Source organism: Rhinolophus sinicus, chromosome 15 (genome assembly GCF_057876585.1).
Source record: "Rhinolophus sinicus isolate RSI-liver-muscle chromosome 15, RSI-T2T, whole genome shotgun sequence".
NCBI lineage: Eukaryota > Metazoa > Chordata > Mammalia > Chiroptera > Rhinolophidae > Rhinolophus > Rhinolophus sinicus.
In genome coordinates this window covers 65,408,102-65,420,794 of record NC_142515.1, presented here as the reverse complement: position 1 = coordinate 65,420,794, position 12,693 = coordinate 65,408,102, and the positions used below count along the sequence as shown (strand labels likewise).

General features: G+C 49.8%; 1 long non-coding RNA gene across 1 annotated transcript in view; it reads right to left on the bottom strand.

Moving 5' to 3' along the window:
- LOC141572647 (uncharacterized) overlaps window positions 1-12,693 on the bottom strand; it is a 42,882-nt gene that overhangs the window by 13,287 nt on the left and 16,902 nt on the right. Inside the window, exon 2 of the long non-coding RNA XR_012497952.2 lies at window positions 1,248-1,292. This is a non-coding gene — a long non-coding RNA (uncharacterized LOC141572647). The remainder of the gene's footprint in view (window positions 1-1,247; window positions 1,293-12,693) is intronic.

Genomic DNA, 12,693 nt, shown 5'->3' with positions numbered 1-12,693 from the left:
CAAACAAGCTACTTGTCCTGAAAATGAAATCAAAAGTGGAGCAATCACCATCCATCTCCATAATCTGTACATTTCAGCTAAGCACCTCGTCTTTTGTCAAGGCTTCACCAATTTGTTAACTCAAAAATTCTACACCAGCTTAAGGCCTGAAGCAAAGAGTCTTTAAACATAATCATTTCACTATGGATCACTAAAATAATCTACTTAAATTCCATAAAAACTTAATTGGAAACAAGATTGATTGTTTACAAATGTTTGTTGACAAAAGGAAAGTGGGAAGTCTCTCAACAGCTCAGTTTCCAAACCTAAACTCAAGAATATTCCCCTTCACTTTCACTTATGTCAAAATAACTTGATTCAGGTTTTAGACAAACAGCATGTGTGCACATATGCCACAGCACACAGGAAAATGGGCCCCTGCACAGCCCTCTGCTAATGACAAGTTTTACTGTAGTGAGGCAGGAGCAACCTTCAGAAACAGCTGACCCTCTGCACTAATTACGCTTAGAAAGAAAGGTGAAACATTAACTTGGCTGAAGGGCCACTGTCGTTCTTGGTGGATATTCCACACCATTCTATTCAGTGCATCAGTGGACTCCATCACATTGGCTTGGTGTACATTTTGTAGTCCATATATCCTGTCAATCTCAGACAGAGACAAAATCAGAAATTCTACGAGAGCTGGCCAGCTAATGAAACCAAAGCTTCAAACTTCAGGCTGATACTATGCCTTCTGTGTTCTGTGGCTCTAAAGCCTTAATCCCCAACCAAGTACTTTCCAGCCACTTAACTTCAGAGATTTTCCCCCAGGAACCATCTTTAATCTACCTTCTACCATGCAGGCGTGGGATAGCTCTCCATTTGGAGATGAACCCATCAAGCTTCATAATTTCCATAACTGAGAATTAGATCAGGCTGAGCCTACTGTGTCCCAAGCCAGTGAAACCTGTGCAGAGCAGGTACTAGAGTGCCATCCCTGCCAAGTGACAGCATGCTACCCTAAGCCTTAGCATCGTATGCCCTCCTCAGTAAAACACCCAGCCATTGCCTCGCTCCCAGTCCCTACCAAATACATATGTCCAACCTCTGAGACTGGGTTTCTGCTCTGTCTCTAACTATATTCCAACTCCCATCTGGCTATGACCCAAATGTTTCTGGCTTTCCAGGCCTCCCTTTCTTCAAGGGCTGAAACCTGAATCCTTTACCTCCCATCCCAGCTACTGACAACTTAAGATGTTATCACTCACCTGACTGTGAGTTCTGCCAATTCTCAAGGATTCCAGATCATGTTTCTAGAATGCAATGAAACAGAAATTCTTGTTGATTTTTCTACATTCACATAACCAGATCCACCCCCAAAAAGAGAGAATCTAATCCTGATTCAGACTCATCTTGGACAAACCTGGACAACTGGGATATTCAATTTAATTTAATTCAATAAAAATGTCTTGAGTTCTCACATGTATCTGGTATTTTCCCCACTGGGATTTATAGATGATGTAATACAGAATTGTACACCTGAAATCTATGTAATTTTACTAACAATTGTCACCCCGATAAATTTAATAAAATAAAAATAAATAAAAAAATAAAATAAATAAATATTTTAAAATAAAATAAAAAAAAGATTAATATGACAGAGCTCACACCCTCCTGAAGCTTGTTGCTAATTGGGAAAACATATGTATAACCATAGATCTTCAAGTCTTCAATCTAATAAGGTAAACGATATAATAAGACATGAATTTGTGGCTCATTAAAAGTAGTGCGTGGATCATCACAGAGGAGGAGGAGAGAAGGTGAGTAGATGGGAAAAAGGATGCACAAGGGCAAGAAAGGGAGAAAGAGATTCCCCGCACTGGAAAGGGCACATCAGATGGGACTGTGTAAGCGGCAGGCACCTGTGCTAAACCACTTGGAGCACCCCAGCGAGGCGGGAGGACTGTGGGTGCAGTAGTGTCAGGAAGACTGGCCCCGGGGCCCCAGGGCTCTCAGCCTCAGCAAAGAGCTCCCCACTCAAGCCTGGGCTGGAAGCCTCAATGTGTCTGTCCACAGGGAGGCCAGCAGCGACCATGTGGACTCGGACAAGGACCGAATCAAAGGTGGCTGGTGCAGCTGAGGAGTGGGAGTCACCCAGGAACCCTGTTGGAAGTAAGACCCCCCTAAGCCTTCTTAGAATTTGGGGGTGAATGGGAAAAAAACCAATTGTCAACACGATGGATTTTTATGCAGGCACTAGCAGAAATGAAGCTAGGCTGATTGTGGGGACAGAGCCCCAGAGAGCAGTTTCCAGGCTCTTGGCCTTATGTGGAAAGGTGCTGGCTCGGGTAGTAAATGGTCATCAGCTGTGACTAGTTGGTCATCGGCTGTTACCAGTTAGCCATTAGCCACTGATATAGCTGCCGTGGCTAAGCTAGCAAAGGGTGGTGGAGTGGTGGAGTGTGGATTGCAGAATGCAGAGACGCGGATTGCAGTTAACAAGTGAGGTGGGTTGGCAGAGACAAGCGGACGGCAGGTTGCAGGTCGTGTGACACCTGCCTCCTGTGTTTCCAACCCAGCCGCCAGTGAGAATATAGTGGTATGACTCCCCTATCTGTGGCTCCGTGGGTGTTCCTTTTTGACCTCACCATATCCTGCGTTCTTGTGTGGGGAGTGGGACCAGAGACCCCACCTGTCACCCTGCATGACACTGATTATCACTGATTTTATAAAAACAAAGCACTATAGCCGTTGTGTGTGTGTGTGAAAGATAAAAACTCTCTACAGTGATAAGCAGAGTCCAGAAGAAATACAGAGGAGGGCAGGTGACAGATATAAAATGCAGTGAAATCCTCATGGAGAAGCTGATGGGTAAACTGAGTCTTGAAGAGTGGGTTGGAGGTAAGCAGGTAAAGAGGGAGCGTACTGGGGATCAAGTGAAATGAGCTCTATGGGAGGTGGGCACTGGACAGAAGCTCAGCAGAGAGCCACCAGCAGATCTGCGCCTGGGCCCAGGCCCACAGTTTGGCCTGATGCTCTTACCCAGTTTCTATCAGCAAACAGCTGCTGATACCTTGCAACATGTCTGTGGAGCCTACTCTGGCCCTCTGTCTTCTCTTCAGGAACTACCCCAGAGCCACAGCCAAAAGAAGGTCTAATCTACTTTGTCATTAATTGGGCATTCATAATCTTTCATCACAACTAGAATGATACAACATTCAGACTGACGGTGGTTTAGCAATAACTTTGTCCCAAATTGTCCTTGTGCAGATGGGGAAATTGAAGGCCAGAAAAGGGAAATGACCCATCAGTTGTCACACATCTAGATAGGGGTGGAGCTGTATGGGGACAGAGCCAGAAGTGGTTTCCAGGCTCTCGGCCTCACGTGGAAAGGTGCTGGCTCAGGTAGTAAATGGCCATCAACTGTGATTGGATGGCCATCAGCTGTGGCTAGTTGGCCATCAGCTGTAACCAGTGAGCCATTGGCCACTAATATAACTTCTGTGGCTATGCTAACAGCAAATGGGGGCTAGCAAGTGTGGAGTGTGGATTATGGATAGTGTGGCTCCTGCCTCCTGTGTTTCCAACCCAGCCGCCAATGAGAATATAGTGGTATGACTCCCCTATCTGTGTCTCCATGGGTGTTTCTTTTTGGCCTCACCATGTCCTGCGTTCTTATGTGGGGAGCAGGACCAGAGACCCCATCTGTCACCCTGTATGACAAGCTGAAACCTGCATCCATATCCCCTAATGGCTAATGCCCTGCTCAGGGGTTAGCAGCTGCTTTGCACAACTTGTTCACCTGGTTCTATGGGGGTGGGTCCCCAGGTGCCCCTCAGCATTGTGTGGTATGCTTGCTGCACTACACCTCACAAAGCAGACACAGGCCCTGGGTCTACAGGGTCTTCTTGTGGGTACTGTACCTGCCGTATGGGAGTTCATGATAACGTGGAGAAATGGCTGAACATGGCACCAGAGTTCTCCCACCTCAAGGGATGAAAGCGCTAGTGTCAGGGGAAGAGAACTGTGTCTTCTTCAGCAACAGACAAGAGCTTGGTAAGAAGAAGACTAAGGGGTGACCCTGCTGTTTCCCTTGTTCTAACAACCTCCCACTCTTGCTCCACCCACCCTCCCGCTTCCAATTCTCTGCTACTGCCATCTAGAGGCCATGGGACAGGAAAAGCATATGAAAAACACAGCCAGAAAATGCAACACTTACCACTGAAGCAGCTTGGGCTGAATGAGGCCCTCTAACTGACCCCTCCAGGCATGGTTGGCAGCCACCAATCCCTGGACACCAGATCCCATCCCCAGGTGGCATCCATCATGACTGTGCAGTGGTTGACTGAAAACCCATCATTAGAAATGCCTTTTCCTGAGGGGGAACTTGAGAGGCTCAGACCATTGGAAAGCAATGAAAACCTTATTGATTGAGAAGTTGACAAAAAGGAGAAGAAAGACATATGGACAGTGTGGAGGAGTCCAGTCATAGCGCCCAGGCCAGGCATGAGTTCTCAGCCAAAGGTGACTGCTGGCTGAGCTGAGGAAGCCAGCTAGGGGGACACTGGGGGAGGCGACTTAACTTTGGGCTACAAACACTCTGGGGAGTCTTCAAAAAAAAAGGGAGACATGGGCTGGCTGGCACTTTGCCAACTGGAGATTTCCATAAATGGGCCTTTCAGATGTTCCCCAATTCAGATCTTTATGCACTGAACTAGTTTCATATTCGTGTTACCAAAAAAGAGATACTAGGCTATGCTCTAGATGGTTAACGATTTGCTCTTCAATCTAGTGTATAGATTCAGTTGAGAGGGGGAGGGAAATTTAGGAAACAGAACTGTCAGAGTGTGGCTATGAGCAGGTGGAAGCCTGGCCCTCAGGGTGCTGTCACACACCAAGTGATACCCATAACCTCCTTAGAGGGGGAAGGGGTTTGGAAAGTGGGGTAGTATTGAAACGTGCACAAATCCACAAATTCTTTGACACTCCTGCTATCGAAGAGTGGAGTAAATTCTCCTGCCTTTTAAATATAGGCCAGACATAACGACTTGCTCCTAACAAATAGAAGACACAGAAGTAACTTGTAACTTGCAAGATCATAAAAGGTGATGATACAGCTTCTACCTATTTCTTCTCTCTGTCTGTCTATCTCCCTCTCTGTCTCCTTCTCCCTCTCTATCAGGATGCTGGCACTTGGCACCCAGCCACCATCTTGTTACCATGTTTCCCCGAAAATAAGACTTACCCTGAAAATAAGCCCCAGTTAAGATCGTCAGCCAGACAGGCGCATTTAGTAGGTTATGATGATGTTCCAGAAGAAGATGACATGACTATATTTGAATAAATGTAGATTGTTGTACATGAAAAAATAAGACATCCCCTGAAAATACACCCTAATGCGTCTTTTGGAGCAAAAATTAATATAAGACCTGGTCTTATTTTCAGGGAAACATGGTAGGAAGCGAGATAGCCACATGGAAAAGCCCATGTGGGTGTGAGGGAGTAAGCCCCCTGACAACTGCAGCCCTGGACTGCCGAGCTGTCCCAGATGGCACCAAGTGGGGCTGAGATAAGCTGAACTCACTGAGTCAGGCCCAAATTTCAGATTCGTGAGCAAAGTAAATGTTGTTGTTGATTTAAGCTACTAAAGTTTGAGGTGTTTTATTACATGTCAATAGATAACCAGACCAGAAAGTGTCTTGTTCAACTTTCTCATTTTTGTATTTGTAAACTGAGGCCCCCAGGGGCAATGCATGGCCAAGTTTGCTCTGAGATGGGATAGAGCTGCTGCTCAGACTCTAGCTTTTGGCCTTTGCAGCCAGTGCCATGTCCTTTGCCCCTCGGAGGCTGCACAGTGTGTTTACTGGCTGAGCACTCCCGAGAGGAGTGGGAGATGGGGAAGAAGAAGTGTCTAATCCCACCACACAGCCTCAGCTGAACAGCCTGTGCCTTCTTGTACAGATGTCAGACGCTGGGATGGGCCTGACTTCCTGCCACCAAGGTTCTTGGGAATAGGACCTCCTTGCATTCCACCTGTTCCTGTGTGTATGAAGGGTCGTGGGCACCCAGCAGGGACTTGAGAGACAATGGTGGTGCCTTCACCAGGTCTCTGCACACCAGGAGATAACCCTATACAGAAATAGGGAGGGTGAGGCTGTCCCCAGCCCTGGAGTGGCTGTCTGGATACACCAAGGGCCTCGTCTAAGGTGGGAGATCCAGGGGGCAAGGACTCAGCACTGGAGCCCAGATCCAGGGGTGACCCAGTCATGAGGGTAGCCTCTAGTTCCCCACAAATAAAGAACAAACCATCTCACAGAGACCTTGTCATCAAAAGAAAGAAGTGCTGTGCTCCTTGGTGGATGCAGGTGGAATTCACTGCCTGTGAGGGATGGGGTGCGCTCAGTGGGGCAGCGACATGTCAGAGCAACTAGGTGGGAGCCAGAAGAAAGGCCTCAGACGGCGTGACATGACAACTCTCGGGTTTCTTGTTTTGTTTTTTATTTATGTATGTACTTTCATTTGCATCTTGTTGGCTGACATCAGCCAATCAGTCAGAAAAGCTATGCTGAATACTGACTGCGAGCCCAGAACACTCTCCAGCATTCTCCAGCACCAAGAGCGCTAGGCAGGGCTCTGTCCTTGAGGAACCACAGCCCTGCCCCTGCAGGTCCCCCAAAGGAGAGCTAAAGGCACACTCAGTGTGGTGAGGGCTGACCGCATGCTGCTGATACAAGCAGGGAAATGGGGCCTGAGCTCACAGGGGTACTTGAGCTTGTAGAGGTCGACAGGAGGGGCAGGGTCTGTGGGTGACGTGGGGGTTAAGTCCCAAAAGTGAGGCCTCAGGAACTCAGCAACAAGTTATCAGACATCCTGTGTGCGTGGCCCTGGACTAGACCCACTACTCTCCACAGACCGAGCACAATTCACCTGAAAAGGAATCTAAGCCCCAGATCTAATCCCAACACTCTCCAGTCCCAGCACTCTGTCCTCCCCACAGCCCTGCCCTGGCTCCTCCCACCCACTAGGCTAGCCTCCCCAACGACCCGCCTCCCTTCGCCCCACCTCCCTGTTTCCCCTTCTGTTGATGAAACCCTGCCTGTTCACCCACTCTGTGAGGGTCCTCATCCCATCCGTCGTGGCAGCGGCAGCTTGTTCAGGTCAGGCACACAGTAAGTTCTCCATAAATCCTGGGTGACTGAAAGGCTCAGAGACCCCTAGGGAGCTCCCAGGCTAATGAAGTAATACACACCCACAGCACACGGCAATGAGGGGCACAGTATAACCACGCAGTAAATGAAGGCCACATGCAAATGTTGTTTCAGCCCAAGGTGGTGAAGGATCAGTGCTCAGGAGACTCCCAGAAGACTTCCCTCAGGAAGGAGCGTGTGCCGTGTCCCCTGAAGGATCTATAGGTCCCAAGGGTCAATACACGAGAGTAGGTTGGAGAGGAGGGTGGAAGTCTAGGCAACGAGAACACCTCTAAGAAAGATTTGGCTATGAGACACCCTTTATTAAACTGAGGAGAGCTTCCCTAACCGGGGCACAGGGCGTCCGTGCTGCCATGAAGCCCCACACAGTGGGCTTGACTGGGTCACAGGGGCCTGGAGAAGGGCCGATCCTGAGCAGGGAGAATGAGCTGGGCCCAGCCTGATACACATGCAAACCAGAGGGGGGAAAGTCAGTCGTCCCGTCCCCACGGAGGCACCCTTGAGCACCAGGCATGACAGATAGGGACCCAGGGACCGCAACATCAGGGGAAGTCCGGGGAGGGCATTTCCCTGAGCCTGGCCCTGCCTCCCACCTGTGCTGTGGTGATCAGCACCGGTAGAGGCTGGGGGCTGACCCTGCCCAGAGAGCTGCACCTCATCTTTGTAGGGTTCCCTGGATGCAGCCCCCAAGACAACAATCCCATACACAGGTGAATTAGTAAGGATGTGCTCCAGGAGGCTGAGGAGTCAGCGGGAGCTAGGGTGTTAACTCAGCTCCAAATGCCCAGGAGTCCTCCAAGGAGGAGCCCCAGGCTGGGGGTGCTGAAATCACATTACGGTGAGGGTAGAGGTGGGGTGGGGATGGGGCGTATGGAGAGAAACAATAATAAGAAATCTGAGGAATTCTAAGCCAAGCACCAAGATTATCTGTTACATACCTGAAAAGAGGCTGTATCTGTGGATGCTTTCAGTAGCACAAACACAAAACCTAACTACAGTGGCTTAAATAATGTGGGCATTTATTACCGTACATAAGAAGAAGTCTGAGGTACAGTGGCTGCAAGATTGGCTCAAAGGTGTCATGGAGAAGTCAGGTTATATCCGCTTTGCCAGCCTGTTGCCTTAGTCCTTAAAATTGTTGCCACGTGATCACAGAACATCCACTATAGTCCTAGATATCCTAGGCAGATACAAAATTCAGCAAGAGCAGAAATGGAATTCTTGCCATTTGAGAGTACTCCAAGTAAACTCCTCCTCACACCTCACTGACCAGGGTTCTGTTCCTGCCCTGTAGTAAACCAGTCAATCACTAGCCACAAAAACAATGGAATTGCATTATTATTAGTCTACAGTCAGTCCTTGAGCATTGGAGGGGCCCAGCATCCCCCATGCACATTGAGGTCTGAGGTCCCTATGCTGGAAAAAAGCAAATCATAGCTCAATTAACAAGCAAGGAGCAGGGAATGGCCTTTAGCAGGATCTGCCTTAAGAGGTGATACCTTAAGTTGAAAGAAAGCAGCTACTACAATGAAATTATAGGTGTCTGTGGCCCTGGGGGTGGGGAGGTGTTTGTGGCCTCCCGGCCTTCCTAGAGATCCTGAGATCGCACCATGCTTCTGGCATTCTGCTTGCGCTGGCAGGCCTTCTCTGCCCCCCTTCCAACACGCCTCACAGGAGTCTGCAGTGGGGGACAGCCCCTGAGAGGTGAAGCAGTTTACCTTCTGCTGCATGGCACTTGCCAAAGCCAGGGGTGTCCAGCTCAAGGTGCAGACCATCCTGCTTCTGTGTGTCTGCACACAGTTATCAACTTCACGTTCAACCCCGTTACCCTAACCCTGCACCCTGCATCACACTTCCTCCAGAGCCAAGGGCTGGGAGGGCCCAAGACCCCCAGCCATCCGTGGCTCCTCAGTGACTGCTCACCGCACGTGGGTGTTGGGTACGTGGGCCTCCGTCACCAACCTTGTCCCTGGACATCATAAGAGTGAGGAGCGAGGAGCGGCAGGGCCTTCTGCTAGATTCCTCCTCGGCAGCACAAGGCCTTCTCAAGGACTCCTTTGGGAGGACAGACTGACATGAGGTAGTATTCAGTAGGTTCATAGGACTGGACAGGCTCCTGGTTACCCACAGCTGCAGTAGGACCCTGAGACCAGAGAGGCTCAGTGTGGGTGTGGCTTTGTGCATTAGGCTCTCTTCACAGGGAGTGAGGGCAGCACACGGCTCTCTAGGGTGCTAGTATCCATATGCCTCATCAAGGTGCTGACTCCCCAGGGAGCTGTCAGCTCACAAGACAACGCACAGTCACCAGGCAGTGAGGAGCAAGCTTGTGGGTGTGGAGGGGGACCAAGAGCTGGACTTGGCCAGCTCGGGCTCCTGCTCTAGGCCTCTCCAGGAGCTCCTCCTCATGCCTGATGCCTGACGGGAGGGGTTCTGGGGGACACAGCCTTGCTCGGCTGTGCGCTGCAGCCTGGGGCTCCAAACTCCCCAGTGAGGCCCCAACCCTCCTCCACACACCCACTGCCTCCAGGAGTTTGGTGGCAGCTCAGAGCAGGGACAAAGAGCAAACCCTCTTTCCAACATGGTGAGCCATGCACTGGGTTAGCCTGTCTGGGTGGCTGGCTGGGAGCACTTACAGGGCTGCCAGGGCTTGAGGCAGCCCTCACCAGTTCAAGTGCCCAGTTCTTTGTGAAATTGTCTTTTTTTAATTTGTTTTATCCTGCTTTGTCACCTATCACATAAGCTTACACTTAACGGCACTATGATGGAAGGCAGGGAGTGCCGGGTGGAGAGACCTATACTGAATATGCTCTGCATGGTCCGTCATTCATTCGGAATTTGTTCCTAGGTATCCTGGAATCCCTCATCCCACAGAGGCATTAGTGGTCTGACACGGTTAGAAGATAAGGAAATCAAGGCCAGAAAAGAGAAGAGTTGTAAGTCAATGGCTTATCCGCTCAAATGAGATGACTCCACAGTAAGATTTTACCTGGATCGGTGTAGCCCATCTGGAGAACAAAAATAATAGAGAAAAAAGTTATTTTCCTCTCTCTCTCTCTCTCTCTCTCTCTCTCTCTCTCTCTCTCTCTCTCTCTCTCTCCCCAAAAGCTGTGATCACAAGCATAGCACTCTCCTTCAGGGACTATCCTCTAATGTGTATACTGCAAAAAACCAAGATCTACACAGGCAAGCAGCCTCTATGGAGGGGGAGCAGTTAGATCCTGGTGGCCCCAAGTGTCCACCTGTTGGAGAAATAGATTTTCTGCCTCACTCACAGCATCCTTTCAGAAAAGGCAGGAGAAGGAAGAAGCCCACTGGCAGCCACCTTCCAGGATGGAAGGAAGAACCAGAAACTGCAATCAGGGCCCAGGGATACAGAACTCAGGAAGAGGCAGCCCCGCTCTCAGCACACAGTGCAAGCTTCTCCCGGGGGATGGCGGGAAGCCAGGAAGAGGGGAGAAAGAACCAGGGCCCCCATGCTGCGGCTGCTGCCACAATGGAGGCATTGATGCTGCTGTGGGCAGAAGCTGGGAGGAACAGCACAGAAGGAGGGGGCCACCAGGAAAGCCCCACATGAGAGGGGCCAATGTCCGAGGAGCTGTGAGGAAGGCACTGCAGTCTGGGGGAAGAGGCCTCCTGACCTTTAAGTCTGCCCTCAGTGCCAGGAAGGGGGGCAGGCTGGACTGCACACAGAACCCTGGGCTATGCCTGCATCTCATTATCTGCCCTGTTCCCAGAGGCATCAAATGCCCGCTGTTCTCAGACTCACTGCCTTTTCCGTCCTTGGCTGAAACATGTGTTGAAGTCACAGTGACAATGGAAAAGGGACTGAATGAAAACCCTTCATGCCCTGTCCCCCTTCTCTACCCTTCCTTACCTCCCCAGATCCCTTCATAATCAGAGCCCCAGGTCCTCGTTGGCCCTGGAGACTGGAGACTGGGGTCCTCTCCTCCCTTTGGAGCAAGTCTCAGGACCCCTGAGGAGGTGCCTGGTCCATAGATGGGTGGTGTTGTGAGGCCCCGGTGTGCTTCTCCTGAGTTTGCACAGGCTCTGCATGTAATTTGCTGTGTACCTCACATAAGTCCCCTTACCCTGGGACCTGCAGGTCTATGTCTCGTACACTGAAAAGGTTGGAATGGATGATCCCAGGACCGGGATTCATGTCTTTAGTTGGCTATTAACACTTGGTTGAACAGATCTTCTGGCATGGGCAGGCTTGTGTTTTTAACTTAAACATCCCTCAAATCTATCCACTTTTTCCATCTCCATCCTTACCACCTTAATCCCAGCTGCCATCCTCTCTGCCTGGACCACAGCAATATTCTCCAGGCCTCCCTTCCCAATCTCCTCCCATTCATTCACTTAATAAATAAATAAATAAATAAATAAATAAATAAATAAATAAATAAAACCACAAAACTGATTGCATCACTCACCCCCTAAAATCCCTTCAAAAATGTCCCATTATTTTTGAGCCGAAGACCCAAATCCTGTCCCATGGCCCAGAAGGCCTTGCATGGTCTAGTAATGCCTGTCAACCTTCTATTACCTTCTCCACTTCCCCACTTTCCCGTCAGACAATAAAGTTCCCAAGGTCAGGAGCCACGTCTGGTTTTGCTCTTTAGACTATTTCCAGCTTGTGATTTCATCCAGGGCTCAATCGATAGTAGTAACTGCACAAAGGAATGAATAAATGAATGAATGAGTGAATTCATGATCAAAGGAGGTGATTGTCTCTCTGGGAGGTAAAGAGGACGGCTTCCCAAGCCTAAAGCACAGCCTGTTAGTCTGATGCCTGAAAATCCATATGAAGCTGAATTAGATTCCTCCCTGGTCCTTTCCAACTCTACAGTCTTTGCTTCAAGAGATTCGATGTAGATTTATAAAACATATGTGACCCGTTCATGCTGGCACCATGATATGGCTTCCTTTCGTGGAGCAGCTATACGTGAAAAGCACCTGTGTGGGCCAGAGCTCCTAGATGAGCCGTGCTCTGGTTCAGACATGAGGAACAAAGCAGTTCCCTGCTCACTGCAGCCACTGTAACCAGCACAGAGCCAGCTGCGTGTCTTTCTGCCCCGAGATAATTAAGATACAGGGCTCACAGGTGCCCCAGGAAAGACAGGCAAGGAAGCTAAACAGGCCAAGAAGACTGTCAGCAGCACAGGTGTGCTGGAGGGGTCAGTGATGCTCTCCGTGTATGTGGTTGGGGTCCATAGGAGGCCTCCTTCCCTTAGCCCACATCAGCCATAGGCATTACCAAGCAGCCACAAGCTCTTAAGTGGCCCCATGGGACAGCAGTTCTGTGGCCAAAACTTCACAGTGGGGCTGGGGGAGCTCTGCCAGCTCTAGCTCTGGGTTGAGGATACAGACTGAGGCTAAAGATTCAAGATCAGATTTAGAGGAACTGAGGGTGAGAGGAGAGGAGGCATGGTAAGTCCTAGAGAGGTGACAGCACATTTCCTGAGCATTTCGTCTGTGGGAGCTGAGATGGCATATTCATGTGCAG